At 36.9% G+C, this 18,509-nt stretch overlaps 1 long non-coding RNA gene across 1 annotated transcript in view; it reads left to right on the top strand.

Annotated features, from left to right (window-relative positions):
- Window positions 1-18,509, top strand: part of LOC143981884 (uncharacterized) — a 505,337-nt gene that overhangs the window by 297,944 nt on the left and 188,884 nt on the right. Inside the window, exon 5 of the long non-coding RNA XR_013274374.1 lies at window positions 11,649-11,707. This is a non-coding gene — a long non-coding RNA (uncharacterized LOC143981884). The remainder of the gene's footprint in view (window positions 1-11,648; window positions 11,708-18,509) is intronic.

The raw sequence follows: 18,509 nt of genomic DNA, 5'->3' as shown, positions 1-18,509 counted from the left end.
AATATTGATGGGGGAATCCCCCCCCCCCCCCCCCATGGAGCTATTGTGTTCTCCCGAAAGGGTAGGGGAGGCTGGGTCTGGGGAGCCATCTCTGCTGGCAGAACACAACGATTTTTTATAGCGGCTTTAGCCACTGGGAATAATTGCATACTAGAAATCCAGCATGCTGGTTGCACCCAAGTCAATTGATGGCTCGACTTGGGTACAATCAGCCTGCCCACAGATGGATCAAATCTGGTTGGTCTCTGCTGAACCAGCCAAGATTCAAAATATCTATGGCCAGCTTAACAGAACTTCAAAATCTTGGTAATTATAGACAATTTCTTTCTTTAAGCACCTTAGTAAATACTGTCCATACTATTTTATCCCGTTTCCACAAACTGACTATGAGTGTTTGTCATGGGTAGGAGGTCACTTGAGGTCTGAAAGTTGCTCTGTTATCGGTCTGACCTTATGTAGAGAGAACAATGATTTCAGAAGTATAATTGTCTGATTCCCTACACCATTACAGATTTTTATGCTGGCCATAAATGGATCGAAATTTTGATCCATGTGTAGTTAGCTATTCCTGCTTGACAGAAGTCGATTGTTAGATTGTTGATTGTAGAGAGTTGGAAAACTTTTGTCGATGAGCGGCTGCAGCAGTTGATCAGTGTTGCCTGACAGCAGAAAGTCCAGCTGTTAGAATATAATGTCTTCATTTGTCTAAATGAAGGAATCTGTTGTTTATTTTTTCAGTGCGCTGGCTGAAAGTAAAACTATAGGCAATTTTTTTTTTTTGGATAAAGTAAGGGGGGGGGGGGGGGGGGGTTATAACCCCTGTCAGATTTATTTTAGCCATCTGCGTTCCATTGCAGAGATTTCCCTTCACTTCCTGTTCCATAGACAAACATGAAGTGAGAGGAAATGCTTGCAAATTAAGGGAATCCTCAGTCTAGCATGATGAGGGCTCATCATCATGCTAAACTAGGATAACATGAGAGTGCTGCTGAAGAGAACAGTGCTAATATCACTATTTGAGTGCCATTCTATGCGGCATTCAAAACCATCCACTGCCATAGGATTAAAAAAAGATGTGCCATACATCATGTGATGGGGCAGAAAATGCTGAAAAAAATCAGTATACTAAAAATTTTAACAAAAAATACAGGAGGAGCGCACAGGTAAAAGATTGATATTGCCAGTTCTAGGGACAGCTACCACATTCACATCCTGACCTTTAAAAAATTTGCAAAGGATAAAAAATAAATAAATAGGACTTTTCAGGATGTAGAGCTGACACCGAGGTGAGCACACAATGTCTATTAAAATAATTTATTGAAAAAAGATAATAAAATCACATACAAAAATATTCTTATCTCGTTCATAATATAGAATGATACACAAACAGTGATGAGTATTCCACATGCTTGAAGACAGTTCATATCATTAAGAAATTCCAACGCCTTTGCCAAAGTAAATCTCCAATTTGATTAGTATCCATTTATCATTGGGTTGAAGAACAGAAAATATAATATTATTGTCACACTATGCTAGTTAAATAATAAATCTATAAATACATACATTTCATATTAACAGTGTGAATCATATTACACCTTACAAAAGTGTTCACCAATTAAATCAGTATGCAGTAAATATGCTCTCCCACAGGCCCTGCACGCAAAGAACCTGCCCTCCAGGTAGAGGTCCCCGATAAACAATCAGTACCCTGTCAAGCGGATACTGGATTATGCAATTATAGACCTGGTGGAAAGGACAAAAAACAAGTACTGTGAGAAGAAAGAGAGTATATGTTCTACCACTCTTACATTTTACACAAGGGATATGGCAGTTTATAGGTGTTCAACGTCCCCTATATAATCAATCACTTCAATCTGTCTATATGCAGAGTAAAGTATGGGGACAGAAGAAACTTGAAAGTCAAACAGAAGACCCAAGAGATTGATTCAATCAGACCACTTGTAGTAAGCTTTAAAGGAAGAAGAAGGGATAAGAGAAATGCCATTAAGCTTTACTTCCCAATTTGGTCAAGCAAAAAACAAAAAAATTCCAACCTTCATATTTAGCACAATGCCCATTGTAAAATTACTAATGGATTGGCATGTGCTTCTACTGGGCTTAATTAACTTAGCCAAAACATCCTATAGACATTAGTACCCCTCACAGTCCAAGGCTAAACCTAACGTCCACTTAGTAAATAACAAAGAAAAGATATAATATCCACCTACAAAGTATCCCTATATACAGCTTCACCATGCAGTTAAATCAACTCCAAACGCAGTACATCTTCCTTGCCTTACAACCATAAGTTAACGTTAGGCCCTGAGCACAATCAGCGCCACTGACTGTACCAACGGGAGACTGCCCGGTTTATAGACGCCACCACTACATTTTATACATAATCCAGTCTGACGCAGGAGGAGGCCAGACCCGGCCAGGTGCGGGCGCCCGGAAATGACGCATGTATGCATTCCACAACGGAGCGCACAGGTTTGAAAGGAGCCCGGCTTAGACTAGTCTTAAAAAAAAAAAATGAACCCAAGACCAATGCAGTTGTCATTACGTACTCACATACATAGAACTATGCATGCCAAAAACTTTGCCAGTGTTTTGGTCATTTGGAGGGGTTCATTTACTAAAACGGAAGAGTACAAAATCTGGTTCAGCTGTGCATGGCAGCCAATCAGCTTTTTACTTCAGCTTGTTCAATAAAGCTTTGACAAAAAAAAATCAACCCCAGAATTTCACACTACTGTTTATTCCATAAATGCAAATAAAGTTGTTCACTAGTAAAGTTTTACATTTGCAAAAATAACTAAAAATGTTGGTTTCGATTTAAGAGTTCTGTAAATTTACCTGGACTTATTCAGTAAGGTAATATGTAAAGCGTAACCAATTAAGATCCAATTTTTACTGCTTTGACCTCAGTAACCTGAAATCTGACTGTATGCTCTGCATTACTGCACTTTGCACATCATCATTGCTCTCTGCAGTGTTTTTTTTTTTTTTTTTAAATTAACCTCATTGTTTTATCTTTTGAGGTGTATGTTATGTTGGAAGCCTCTGTTAACCTTTGTAGGTAACACACTCCAGATGTTGCCAGAAGATTGAAGGAGCAAATAGGGGTGGTTTATAGAGCTGACATTAATACGTGGAAAGATTTTACTAGTGTGCTTGTCATATTAGTATATTTAAATAATATTAACTTTCAGGCCTTTCTGGAGTGTAGAACAAGGGCAACCCGCCAAACCAAAGTTATGTGGGCCTGTCCCTGGGTGAAGATAATTCACTGTAATATCGTGCAAAATGTATTGTTCCTATTTTCAGATAATAAAGCTAGATTGTTCCTAAAAATCATCGGCTCACACACCGTTATCCAACCTGTCAAACTCAAGATTGAGCATCTCTATCGCAGGATGTGGAGGATGTTCTATTAAGTGATTATCCAGATCCCAAACACTTTTACTAATTTATGATATATAGAAACTATACATTACCTACACAGTCTGCTAAGAAACATTTTACTTCAAACATGCCAGAGGTGTTTAATATCTTAAAAAATATAGCATGGGACATTTCTACCCCATGGTTCAAGAAACATTTAATTTAATCACGTAAAGTGATTGTAAAGGCTCCAGGTTTTTTACCTTCATGTGTTCCATGCTTGAAGGTAAAACACCCTCTTTGTGCAGTAGCCCTTCCTGAGCCCCACCTAATACTTACCTGAGCTCCATCGTGATCCAATGATATGAACAAGAGCCTCGGCTCTCTGGGGACTCTCCTGTTGCTGTCAATCACAGCTAGTGAACCAATGAGAAGAGAGATGGAGCAGATTCGAGCCATGGCTCTGTGTGCATGAATGGACATGCTAGAGTGCAAGCTGCTTGCTCCAGGGGCACTTGGCAGGAGGGAGGAGCCAGGAGCCCCAATGGGGGAACCCGAGAAGAAGAGGATCAGGGTTGTTCTGTGCAAAACCGATGTACAGAGCAGGTATGAATGATATTTTTTCTTTTTTAAATCATTGTCCTTAGTATCAATTTAAAGTTGGTCAAAATGATCTCCAGTTTCATTATCAATTATGAACTACCCAAACCACCTGAACTGCCTGAATCTGCAGGACGTGTTGGTAAAGCTACCAAAACGAGGACGAGATTGTTTGGTTTGGGTCATTTTAAAGGGCCTTAGCACATGAAACTTGTTGTTAAGGATCTTTTGAACCCCCCCCCCTCCCGTAATGTTTTGAGGTTTCAGTGCATTTTCACATAAAAATGTGCATCTAAAATGTATGCAAAATGGAAAGAATATTTCGGCAAAAAGAATAAAACAACAAAATAAACAAAGCTTTCAAATTATCATTGTGGTTTTGGCAATTTCCAAACTGGTTGCACCCAGGTGCACAGCTGGCTGCCTTGGCAGAGGTGTGTTTGCTAAGCGGTGTCTATTTAGAAAGGATTGCATGAGTACTCTCTTGAAAATGGTCCTTACAAACAAAGGTTCTCTGCCTCTAGGTTGCCAGCTTTTATTGCAAATGGCTATGAGGGTTTATTCTTTAAGGCAGTGCAAAGAGCAAACCAAAAGTGGAAAAAGCCATTACCCAGTGCAATCAGTTAGATATAAAGAAACCCTGTGACACGCCTCGCCAATTTAGTCTGAGAATATCATGAAAACATGCATAAATGTAAGTTGCTTTCAGTGAAAATCCCATTTCAAAAAGATCAGTGAGTCCAGAGGTGGACGAAACTGAAATGATATGAAAGCTATATGCATACAGCAAGTCTAAACGATTGAGATATTTAAATGTAAATCACAATTTTTATTTAAAAAGTTCAGCTTAGTTGCTTCCCTTCTTCTTCCCGAATATTTCTATTGGCCTGTAATGTGATTTCATGTCAGGGTAGAATCAAGTTCTACTTTTACAAGCAAGGTCAACTTGTCATATAGGACGGGATTTACTAAAGCTGGAGCATTGAATCTGGTGCAGCTCTGCACGGTAGCCAATCAGCTTCTAACTTCAGCTTGTTCAATTAAGCTTTGGCAATAAAACCTGGAAGATGATTGGTTTCTATGCAGAGTTGCAGCAGATTTTGTACTCTCCAGTTTTAGTAAATCTCCCCTATAGTTTTTTAACTGCCTATATTCCTTGATCTATGGATTATTATGAGATGGTTTTCAATCAGGGTAAACTCTGTTTATGCATTTCATTTGGATCTTCTAGCACTTGACAGGTTTACTGAATTGTGTGATTTGCCCATGCAGAGAAAAAGCAACACGTTCACTGTATTGCAGACCTCCAAAGATGAATGCGTAATGCAATCATGTTTCATGTCACACCCTAAATATTGGTGTACCATAAAATGTGGTTAGAAAAGTGGAATTAGCCTTTAAAACCGACAATTCCTTCTACTCTCTATTATCAGGGCAGTTTTATCATAATGGCATTCAGGGCAGCAGGTTTAGAGATTGCAACACACAACTAAAGAGTGCAAAATCTGGTACAGCTTGGCGTAGAAACAAACTTCCATGGTTTTTTGTCAAAGCTTAATTCAACAAGCTGGAGTTAGAAGCTGATTGGCTACCATTCACATTTGTACTAGATTGTGCACTGTCCAGTTTTAGTAAACCATTCACAAAGTCTCATATTGTTCTCCTTTATTTTGTTTTCCTTTTCTGGCCACCCCTGGACATTTGGAACTAAATTCAGCATGAAAGCTAAATTTGGCTAAATACGGCTATATAGAGTCACCCTATATGACTGTGAAGGTGACAACATATTACAGGTGAAAATGAGCAACACATGTACACTGCTGATATAACAGTTAGTATGCCCAAGGGTGCTGTACTTCTAAGTGTCCTAAGGTGAGCCTGCAACCAGTCTATGGGCATTCAAGTATTTACACATTTTGAACAAATAATAATTAAACTTTAAATCTAGTCTACACTGACCTGCTCAGCTGGAGGCACTGTGGAGCAATTCATCTCCCATTTTCATCTCCAATTTTAATTTTAAGTGGTTAGAAGTTAGACTATGACAACACGGGCATTAAGGGCCAGTGTCAACAAGCTTTGGTGGGCTTTTGGTGGGCAAATGCAGTTTGGGATGTTTCTGAGATCATTCCAAAATTTTTGCAAGTGCATTTGACCTGCAGTTGACCTGCTTCAAGCTTCTTTTTCCATCACATGGTCAACAATGGCCCTTAGTGTTGGGGACTAGGTTAAAGGTGGGGATAACCACTTCAGCCCTGGATGGTTTTACCCCCTTCTTGACCAGGCCATTTTTTGCAATATGGCACTGCGTTGTTTTAACTTACAATTGCACAGTCGTGCGATGCTGTACTCAAATAAAATGAATGTTCTTTTTTTCCCCACAAATAGAACCTTCTTTTGGGGGTATTTGAACACCTTTGCGATATAAACAAAAAAAGGCCGACAATTTTGCAAAAAAAAGGCAAGCTGCCTTGTTTACATAGGCAGACTGCCGTTCTGCCTCTCCTGTTAACGTTCCACAGGTCCCGGTGGCCATTGCGCCAGCCAGGCCCACTGATTGGCTCCTGCTGTGTCCAATCACAGCAGGAGTGGGTCACAGGCGGGGCGCACCCCAGACTTAGAGGTACGTGATTTCATGCAGCCGGGTCACCCTGCTGCAGTATAAATATGGTGGGCGGTCTGGAAGTGGTTAATGTTGGGGTTAATGCCCAACTTTCAGTTCAAATAAGCTAACTGCATGTGTAGACTAAAAAAATGTAATGGCCAGACATTGTTATATAGTGTGGGGTTTGCTGCTTAACACCTATATGTGTTCCCACATAAACCCAACAAAAAATAATAAGCTTAGTGAAACGCTACCCCTCTAGCAATAAAAAAAATCAAAATATGAGTGTACTAGAAACAACTAGACTCCAAATACATAATATCATAAACCAATACAACAATTCCAAAAGAAACCCACTCAATAGGTCATATAAGTACCTGCCGTGATAGCATAAACATATCCAATATGTGATAATACGTACATTTTATGGCAAACAGGAGTAATATATAACACCTCTTGGTGATAACACTCTGTGAAACCAATAATCTAAATGCAAGTAATAAGTGTGAACAAAGTCCTTAAAGTAAACATGATTGTGTGAATAGTGTGTTCTCCATAGTCAAACAACTTTTGGCCCTCCACCATTCAAAGTATGCGCTCACCTCATATGTAGACCCTGTACAGGTCCATATACACCTTCCCTTTAGCGGTATAACTCCAATAGCTAGCAACTTTACTCTGGTTCCGGGGAAACTTTTTTTGGTGTGCAGTAATCCTGACATAGTGAGGAACTGTATAAAATCGGTACTTTATTGAAATACTAAGAATAACGCTCACATTCATTGGTGCACTTCCTCCTTTGCACTTGGTAAAATTACTTGGGACATTAGGGGTGTGTCACCCCTTAATAGTCACATAAATATTCTGGGAGATGCAATTACTTCCTACTAGTGCATGAAGCACTCCCTAAGGAAGTTAAGTGATAAAACACGTCGGGCAGAGCTTTATGACGTCATCACACACTTGCACTTGATGGTGCTCAGAGAATTAGAAAAACTGACTAAAATAATAAGAATAACACTCACATTCGTGGGTGCACTTCCTCCAATGCACTTTGTCAAATTGCTTGGCACATTAGGGATATGTGGCCCCCTTAATAGTCACATAAATTTTCACAGCGACTAGGCTCTGGGAGAGGCAATTGCTTCCTACTAATGCATGATGACTTTGCAAAGCATGTTTCGACACTCATCACGTGACTTCCTCAAGGAGTGCTTCGTGCACTAGTAGGAAGTAATTGCATCTCCCACAGCCGAGTCGCTGCAAATATTTATGTGATTATTAGGGGGCCACACACCCCTATGTTAGTTTTTCTAATCATCTGCAAGTCAGCATGTGATATCATTATGGGCTCAGGTAGTGACTCTTAGATCTCCGGGAGCCTCTCAGTGCTGTCTGTTATCTTCAAAAGCCATCCTAAGGCAAATTAAGTAAAGCTAAAAAAAGATCTTTCACAGGTAAGCCTGCAGAATTAGTGATTTAAAATGTATATCCAAGCAAAAATGTTTTTTTTTGGTTTCAGATAGAGTAGGAAGGGAATAGAACCCCTGTCAAGTTTTCACTGTGGTCTATGTCCCCGCTATTTAAAATCCCCTTTTCTATTGGTCTTGGTGACTGTTGGTACTGAGACAGGAAGTCATAGAAATATTCCAATATGGACAACTCTTCCAGTGACATCTGGCTAAGAGGGGGATTTTTTTTTTCTCACATCCTGTTCCTGCTTCCAGGACAGGAAATGAAAGGAATTGGACACAGAAAAGAAAATACATTTACTGGGTGTCCTCTACTGGACAAATTATTGAAAATTATCATGAAATATATCATGAATATATTATGAAAATTACTGGGTGTCCTTACTCTACTCTATAAACTAAACAACATTTTTGATAATACACTCTTACATTTTAAGTCTAAGAAGCATATCTATAAAACAGTAAACAGTAAACCAGTAAACCAGTAAACCAGTAAACAGTAAACCAAACATTGACAGGTGGTTACTCAAATGTAATTTAAATTCCTTGTACCAGGAGGATTCATCTGCATTGAATATTTAGTGAACATCACCTTTACTGCCCCTAAAAATTCAGATTCTTGCATAAGTGCAAGGATGACAGGTCCTCTTTAAGTTATCCGGTTACCAAACAAAGAGTTTATATGCAAAGGAAAATTTGTAAGTCCTTTATATTTTTAGTTGTTTTCAGTAATGAAAGCCCCATGCTGACAACCACAAGTGCTGAAATCCATGATAGTGGTATTTTTAGTAAGAGTTACATTAGAGGTCTGAGGTTTTTACTGTGCTTATATTTTTTGGAGAGACGGGTGCTTTAAATCTAAAAGAAGGGCGGGGACTTACAGCTGAGCTTCATCATACTACTGGAATCTAAACAGATTTTTCAGCACGCCACTTTCAAGAACACATACTTCAATTTTTTATCAGCCATGCAAACTTTTGCTGTTGGCTATTGCCGTGCACCTATTTTATAAGGAATTTTAAGTTGGACGACTCCAAACAAGATTTGAAAGGATCCGTTATACAATACTCAGGCAACTCTGAAAAGAACAAGCTATTGGCAGCTACCGCGATTCACCCCTTCAATGACAGGAGGGGATAATTGTCTGCCTTAACCCTTTTAGATGTGGGGTAAAGTTTTCAGTTCTCTCATATTTGGCAGATAGTGTCGTTCCAGGAGCAGCCAAATCTAACAAGTAGTTTTATACAATGCAGTAATGTCTCTACTCGAAGGTCCTGTGAGGTTACTGCACTAAAGAGGTTAAAGCAGGGAAGGACATTTGCACAGCAAAGAAAGAATTCTTTTTTTTTCATTTTTTTTTAAAGTATTTTTCAAAATAATCTTGAGCGATAGTAAGATTTTTTTTTTTTTAATATGCTTACTTAGATTTCTTTCTCTTTTTTTTTTTGCTCTTAAGTAGCTTGAAGAGTTTCTTAGAAAATTAATTTAGATTCACTGAAGACAACTTTGCATTCCTAGTCATCAACCTCTTAAATAGCTACGATTCCATTTCTGGTTGATGGGCAGAGAAAGTGGGCAGTTTGCCAGGTAGACGTTACCATGACACCCAACCCCCAAAGGTGATGCGTTTTTTTTTTTTTTTTCGTTTTTTTTCCCTCCTAGCTAATTTAATGAAAAGTGGGCTGAGCCGAGGGTGTACAGTAAGCTAGACAATAGCTGCCTTCGCAATATCAACAGAATGGTTTATGGGAATGCACTCCCGGCTTGGCAGAAGATCATGTGACCTTACGGCTGAGATTTTGTGTGGGTGCCAAGGGGTCTTGGATAGCAACATCCGTGCTGATTTTTTTCCTCTTTTTCGCTTTTTTTTTTTCTTTCAAGGCTCGGAAAATGGTGGATCCTAATACTTGACTTTAGCTAGGCTCAGCAAGCAATTCAGCTTTGAAGCACAACTTCGTCTTTATTCTGTTTTTTTGGCAGGGCACCAGGAGGCTGTCCCTTTCACGCCTGATAAAAATTTTTCTGCTTATCTTGATACTGATAAAGGGGACAGTACAAATATTATCGCCACCTAATTTTTTAACAAGTTTTTAAAGGCTATGTAACCTATAACGTCTTTTATTAAATGTTACGGTTACATTAAATTAATATATATTCGAGCTAGACTTGTAATCAGGCGTTTGAGTCAGGCAAATGGGGTGACAGCATTCATCATGAGCTCATTGCTCAGCAGTGAAGCATACTGGAAACCTGCCTCTGTGACCCCCTTGCTGTGAAAGATCTTTGCCTACTCTATTTACAAAAAGAAAGCAGTCTTCATGTATTTTCAGAGCTTTCCCACCTCCACTGCTGTGCAAAATGTTGCGGCATGGATTGGTGCTGATTTTGTGCAGTGCTTTGTGCTTGGAATCCTGAGAAGAACTGAAGTTAAAAAAAAAAAAAAATGCACCAAGGTCCTCCTTAAGGAGTAACTGGATAGAAAGGAAGCCTGAGTTAATGGAAATGTCACGATTCAGCCACACAGCCTCCCTACACTTTTTTTTCAAATTCTAATTAGACAAAAGGCAAACTTTTCAAAGTCATCCAATTTAAATTCTGCTGAAGTGGCAGTAAGGCTATTCCCTTGCATAACTACAGGTATATATATATATATTTTATTTTATTTTAATTTTCTCATGCTGCAGGTGTCATTTCTTTTAAATGTCTGCTTCCTACATATTTTAATCTTATATGACTATTAATAATCGTCATTTATGTGTTGTTTCACATAAATTACTATTTGTATGCATGTTTTCTCGTGGCGTAATAATTTACTAAAATGCATTTTTTTTTCTCTTCTTTTTCTTTTTGGACACTTTATGTCAAAAGTGCGTAAAAACATTTTATTGTTTTCTGTAAATTATTTTAAAAAATGCATTAAATTAAATCAGTCAAGTCGCGATGATATCATATTGAAGGCAGACGTGTATGTGAAGTGTGTCAGTTTGTTTTATTATAAAGGTATGATAGCATTTATATATTAATAGTTGAAGCAATTTTTGAAAAGTAATAACCAAGAGAAATAATATTGCAGCTTAGTGCTTCTAATAATAATTAAACGCTTAAAAAGGACTTTATGTTTATTATATGAGACGCTGTACTACTTGACATGGAAAAGTTATTTATTTTCCTAAATAATTAGAAACCAGCATTTTCAGTGTCCATTAGCAAGCATAAAAGGGTAAAAAAGGCTTTCTTACTGTAAATTTTTTTGCTTGAGCGTGTGAGGTCATATGAGGATACAGTTACATGAATATCCATATGTGCCATTCTGTGGCCTCCTTTAGCTCGGAGTGTTCAAGTTACATGTTTTATATATTTTTTTCGATTACTGTTTTATTACAATGTATATATATATATATATATATATATATATATATATATATATATATATATATATATACAGATTTGTAATACTTATTCATGTTCCTGGAACATGCCTTTCACGCTATTTCATTAAGGAAAAAACATTAATAAAAATGTATGTGTGTTTTTTTTTTATATATAACACCGTGCATCTTAACAATTCAACACTATTCCTATTTCAGCAAACATGCCAGGAAATCTGAGAAAAAGAATATGTCAAGATTGCAGGATACCAGCAAAGGTAATAAAGCATCTATTACTCTCATGCAAATATACTGGAAATAGCCTCTCATTTACTGTAGGTAGTTTTAATGTGTAAATCGGCAGCATTAATGACTTGTAAAAAAAATTAATAAAAAAAGAATTCTCTACTAAGGTGTTGCATACTAAATGAGCATAATTTAAAAACATCAATTTTTTGTGTTCACCTTTTTTTAATCACAATAAATCCTAAAATATTAAAACTTGTTGAAAAGTGTTTATTATCACCGCTATATTAAAGCTGAAATATCCTATTTTAAGCTAATGGCAAAAAAAAAATAAAAAAAAAAGATAAACAACTGGGTTTTTGTATATGTGCGGCTGAAAAGAAGATTGATAAAAGAGATGTAATTCTTTTAAGAGTTGTGTTCCATTGTGGCCGTTTAGAGGCATAAAAGGTCATTAAAAATATACGTTACCAACTGAGGTTTTCTTTATACCTGTTGTCTGATGAGGCCAAAATCAGCTGTTAGTAACGTTTATAGTAATATGTTTACATTTCTGCTTTACAGAAAAACCTGCATGGCAAAAAGAGCTTTGAATTAAATTAGCTATACATCAAAACATAAAAATAAAAGCTTTAGTATAACATGCAATAAAATTGTTTTTTTCTCAGCTTAAATCATGTATTGTTTATTTCGTGGGATCTTAGTTTTATGCTTTGGTTCTGTCAGCATACTTAGAATAGTAGTTTTGGGCCTTTGACTGTAGGGCTGCCATGTCCTTTGTATTAAAATAACCACGCTTATATTTGTGTGCGCATTTTTGTTTTTATTATTATTATTATTTTGTGGTGCTGTAGGACAAAACTTATCATGTTTTTGAAGCTTTTGTCGTTTATTGCAACACAATATTTTTTACATTTATATATTTAAAAAAGCAAATGATACATGCTACAAAATGGTTTAGAAGATTGTTAAAGAGTACATATGTCTATGAACTAAATAATGTTTTTATTTATCTGTATATGTGTAATTCTACTTGGTCAAAATATGAGAATTAATGCATAGGGGTTATATACACTATGTGTTTTGTCATTTTAATGCTGTTTATTAACATGCAGCATTTGAAAAAAAGATCTAATTTCCTTCAAAGCCAAATTAATATGACTTTTTTTTTCTGAGAAAAAAATCAATCTAATGAATTACTTTTATTGTGTATGTATCATCATTTATACTATTTTCTAATATACCAAATATAAACTTTTTTTATCTTACTGTCACAACAAACTAAATGAAAAGTCTGTTTTATTCTATTTCTATTAGTATATTAATGAAACCTGAAAGTACTTTTTAGTATTGTATATCAATTGAACAGGGTACAGTTCTATTGCCCAATAACAAGAACCCGTAGATCCGATCTTGTGGTAAATTGTTCTGCTCAAGCTCGTTTCTGTGGGTCTGTGTGATTGCGGTTCGAAGACGTTGCTCTGCTTAAGCGTTTTGTCAATTTAACATAGTAGAAGTTTTGTTTTATATTCAGTTTTTAGAGTTCAGTTTAGAGTAATGGCAAAAGTTACATAATCCATCTCTTGCACAGGCACCTTTCTGGTAATCTAAACCATACTATTACAGATGCATATTGCATCCCAAATTGGTGAGTATTGTAAAGATGCACTATAGCGTTTAAAACTTGCTTACATTTGCATGTACTTTTTGTTTGTATTTTGTGCTGTTCTCCGTTTCTGAACAACTTTTCCAGATTTTGTTACAGAGTCCTGATTGAAAATGGTAGTTTTTATGGTTGGCTGTGTTATTTAAAAATGTAGTGTGTCAAGAAAGATCTCTTCGTCTTTTATTATAGCATCGCAAATGTTCCATAGTTTACAGTGTACAATTGGTACAGTTTGTTTTCTACTGGTCAGCAGACAATGGGTAGGAACTATTGTATTCGTAATGTGCAATTCCTAATAGTGATTTTAATAAAGGGAGGCATCACAAATAAAGTGAGATGCTGAAGAAATGAAGACTGCGTTGGAAAATGTGTGCATCCAGGTTGAGGTAGTAGGTTGTATGGTTTAGAATGACACCCTGGGAGTTAACTGTACAACCTTCTAGCTTTCCTTGGAGCACACTTGAGCCATCGAGGAATCGTCATCTCCTGAGACAAAACATCTGCAACCCTCTTTAAGACTTTAAATTTGTGTTTTGCAGAGCTTTGTGTTTTGAAATGCTGTTGAAATATATACGATTTATACAGTTATGTGTACATGTTATAGACATAAAATTATATATATACTGTATTTAACTCCAAACAACAGATATGAGACATTTTTCTGAAACCCTCAAATCCCCAAAGTCAGATATTTGGAGCAAAATTATAATTATTGCTGTCAATCAGTGATCACAGTTGTATCCACTACTGTCAGATATATCATTCCATAATAAGAAAAAAAAAGATGAATTGTTGATTGTTATGATGAGGTGTTTATATAAGCCTATTTATTGGTAAAACTCAACTTGCTTCAAATAAGTACTTATTAAATGTAACTTCATAATTCATTAACTTTTTACATTGAGGCTGGTTTATCAAAAAAGAAAAATTGAAAAAGTTCACATAATTAGTTATCCAATCATTTTTAAAGCAAATCCCTGTTTATTTGTTTCATCTGCGCATGATTGGCTAATTAAAGTGAATATTTACACACTTTTAAAGATTTGCAACTTCTTCAGTAAATCTGCTTTACTGTATCTCAGTTTTTGTAGTGTGGAAGTACAATTTATTGTTTTATTGTATTAGCCACTGTAGGCCAGATAAAAATGGTATACAAAGGTCAGTTACAGTGTATTTTACCTTGTAATAGTTGGTTTACAGTATATTTAAATTTATCAAAATATTGTTGACTCAAACCACTTTACCCGATTTAGAGAAGAGCCCTGTTCTTCTGGATATGGAGCACATGTGACACTACCCCTGCCACCCATAATTTAATACTTAGTGTACAAGCGGCCTACTACAATGTCCAAGTGATCTTATGTGTAGGATGGAGGTTGTCCTTAACTCTGTGCAGTTTGCAATTTTTTGGGGGTGACCTAAAGCATTTAGGTGAGAATATTGTAGTCTGAGTGGGGGAAAGTGTGGTTAAAGCTGAACCCCAGCAAAATAGCTAAATAAATAAATATGCAATACATATATTAGAGCTGTTTTGCCTGCCAAATTATTTTTATTTCTCTCTGTTCAGTCTTTCAATTTACACAGCTCTGCTGCACAGCACTGTCTCGCAGGACATGAAACCAGATTTTTCTTGTCCCTCCCACAGCCTGTGACTTCACAGTAAAAGGAGTGACATAGTGATAAGGTCATTTATGTGTGTTTCTGCTCTCTCCTTCCATCGGCATGTACCTTGTTAGCATATAAGCACTGCAGGACAACTGACTGGCTTTTTGTTTTACTTCTCCCTGCCCTGGAACAAGCTCTGCTGTACATGGTATTACAGGGTTTGCCATAAGTAAAATTCAGTTACTTACACTGCTTGCATTTCAAACAACATTTAAAGTGGAAGTAAAGGAAAAACCTAACTAACTCTAAACCAACTCCAACCCACATTCTGTTTCAATCATTTTTATTAGCTTTACATAGAGTAATACTATGTAGTAGACATTTTTACAATGCTGTGGCTATCAAGAAAGGGCATACAGTAGTATCAAAATCAAAGGATAGCATTATAGTCCCATGTCTCAATCAGGTAGTAATCGCAACCCTTAAGCTACAAGACTCAAGGGACTAGCCCAAGGGTAGAAATCCAAAGTGAACCCATCAAAAATTTCAACAATATGAAGTCAAAGGTATAACAGGTTCCATACTGTGATAAACCTCCGATAGGACCAGAAGTCCAAGTAAAAGACCCAGCATTATTATCAAAAACTATTTTAAAAGAAAGTCTCAAAAGAACAAAAGCAATTATAGAAAAGAAGAAAAGGAAAAGGAGTAGTAGGGGAACAAGGGATGTCCGTCCAGAGATTCTGGAGTTCGCCCTCCCACCCACATTCTAAGCCTAATATATCTAGGCCTGTAAGAAAAAGATCACTATACTTACCTGTTTTGAAGCCGCTCTGGTCTGGTCTCCAGAAGTACCAGAAGTACCCTCTGTGCAGGAGAAAGCCAACAATGACTGGGAAATGCCCAGGAAATGACATCACCCATAGACTTACTATGGGGCTTCTGTTGTAAACAGCCTTTCTACTCACTGAAGCCACTGATAGCACAGCCTGGGACTGTACCAGAGCGGCAGTAAAATAGGTAAGTATAGTAATCTTTTTTTTTACAGGGATAGATAGATTAGGCTCTTAGAATGTGAGAAGAAGTTTTAGAGCTAGTTAGGTTTGCTTTTACTTCCACTTTATCGGTCTATTAATTAATACAGTGCTTTTATATCTGAAGCTCAACTTTAAGATGCAGGTATCTCAGTAGGCCCGACACCAAGATTCAGGGTGGTTTGCTAAATCTAGAGTTATTACAGATTAACTTTTAGCCAAATACTTCAGTCCTAACAAGTCCCTGAGATACTTTTACTTTGTGAGGTTATCTAATGTATAAATAGTCTATTGACCATTCAACATGGAAGGACAACCTATATTAAAGGTAATAATTATTTTAACAGTGACCAATAACATCACTCTGTTAACATTCTGAAGTGCATAGTATATTCAATCCTATTAGAGAATTTTAGGTAATTCCCATATTGTAACTCTAGTAAAGTACACTGATTAATTCCTCTGATCTGTATTTCAGGAGTTCCAGCATGAATTATTTTGAAAGTAAACTGTGTTCCAATGTAATGGGAAGCAATCATATTTTAGTGAGCAAAATCATACAAGTGGCTTTGATCATTTTTCAACTATCCGCGGCAATCTTTCTCATTACCAAATTCCTGTTGACCTGCATGATGATGCTTTGTCATGTGATTAACAGTAACTTCTAGATTTTTTTTCAAATATCTGGCAGTTTTCAGATGCTTTTTAGTTAAATTATAATGACAGGTCCACTTTAAAGTGCTTTTATGATAATGCTTGCTATGTGTGCTATAAGAGTTATGTCAAGACTTTTATTTTCAACGTTTCATACATTTTTTCAGATATAGCTAAATGTGGACAACCCTTCAAATAATTAAGTTCAGGTGATCAAATTCAGTTCATAAAGGCAATGTTTGATGAATTTTGTGTAGAGGAACTCATGATGTCTGCACAGAGCCCTGAATCTAAACCCCCGAGCACAGTATTTGTGCAGCTAACATTTTAAGCCTTTAAAGCCCAACTCTGGGAATTACACAAAAATCACCCTTGCAGTGAGGTCCACCAAACTGCAGGAGTAAATGCTTATTAAGTCTCTGGGGTAAAGGAGTAAGGTGAAATGCTTCCATTATTCCTTGCTTTGGCAGGCTTCAGAGCTCTCCTGTACTTGGGGCTGTGGGTAGTCCCGTGCAATCTTCACATACAGTGCATTTTTCACTGCATTGCACTTGATAATGTCAGAAGGGGAGTGCCAGCATCTTAAAGACAAGGCTTCTGAGGAATGGGCATACAGATAGAAGGAGCCTGCCAGAGTAGGGTGGGATAGGAGGAGGGTTTTTTTTTTTTTTTGTAATTCAGTGAGTTGGGGTTTAAAACAAATAATAGGTAAAGTAGCAGGTTTATTGCATAGCTAGCATTATAGGCAGGCTGTATTTACTTCCTCTGTTCTTCCATGCTGTCCTAATCTGCTACCAGAGCCACAAGAAATAACTGACACTTTTGTTCATGCAGGATCAAGAAACACACACTGCCTCCACAAAAGAGACTCTGAAATCCAGTTTTAGTCAATTTCTAAAAGCTTAGAGCAGCTGTTACTTGCTTACATTAGACAGCTGGTAGGCCACCAAGTCACTGCTGCCAGGGAAAGGTGAGAGAAGCTTAGATTTCAGTGCTTTAGCTTTGAGGATGAATTTCTCAACAGTTCCTGCAGTAACAGAGGCCAGGGAGGGTTTGTCTAAAATTCTTTTACTGCTTGCTAAGAATATGTAAACACTTTTATGTCCTTTGTCTGGAAACAGAGTCACATAAAAAAGAATTAAACACCCAGACATAATTGGTTAATTTTGTAGGGCATTGTAAGTAAAATATGATAGCAGAATTATTTTATGTTAAAAATAAAAAAAATACAGTTTTTCCCTTACAATGTTCAGGTTTTTCTTTCCCTGCACTGTGCATATTCTCTGGACTATTTGTAGGAACTTCCTGCAGATGTGCACCTGCTCTTGGTGTGGCTGAACATTACAAATTGACAAAGTTTACTATGGCAGGATAAACCAGTGCATGATGCATTACAACTGCTGCTTGTAGTCCAACTTAAGAGTACACAGGAAAGGATGACAACATGACAAAAAATAGTTAAAGGGAGAATTGGAAAAGGAATAATTTGGGCTGGGAGTAAACTAAGGGTTAATAAAGGGTAAATATAATTTTTTTTTAATTAATTTTTTAAAAATCTTTTTTTTTCCTTTTACTTATCGTGTTTTTTTAACTGACCTCTTCTGAAGGTCGAATCTCATCTCTTTGATCTACAGATGAAAGAAGAAATAGGATAGATACAAAATTAACAATGTTACTTTATATCTCTCTGTTTCACATCTGAACGATGTTAATAAATGTAGAAGAATGTTTTTTTTATTGACAGCAGCAGCTGCTATAGCTGCTGTACATACACAGCAACTCCCGGCTTCACTTTCAGAGCCCAAAATTGCTGGCAATTGAGAGGGGAGGACTCAGCAGAGGGGAAGATGAACTGGACATGTTATATACGCCCTG

Source organism: Lithobates pipiens, unplaced genomic scaffold (assembly GCF_037356315.1).
Source record: "Lithobates pipiens isolate NorthernLeopardFrog02 unplaced genomic scaffold, aLitPip1_a1.2 Scaffold_16, whole genome shotgun sequence".
NCBI classification, from domain to species: domain Eukaryota; kingdom Metazoa; phylum Chordata; class Amphibia; order Anura; family Ranidae; genus Lithobates; species Lithobates pipiens.
Note: the sequence above shows the minus strand (reverse complement) of the source record. Positions and strands in the feature narration are given on the sequence as shown.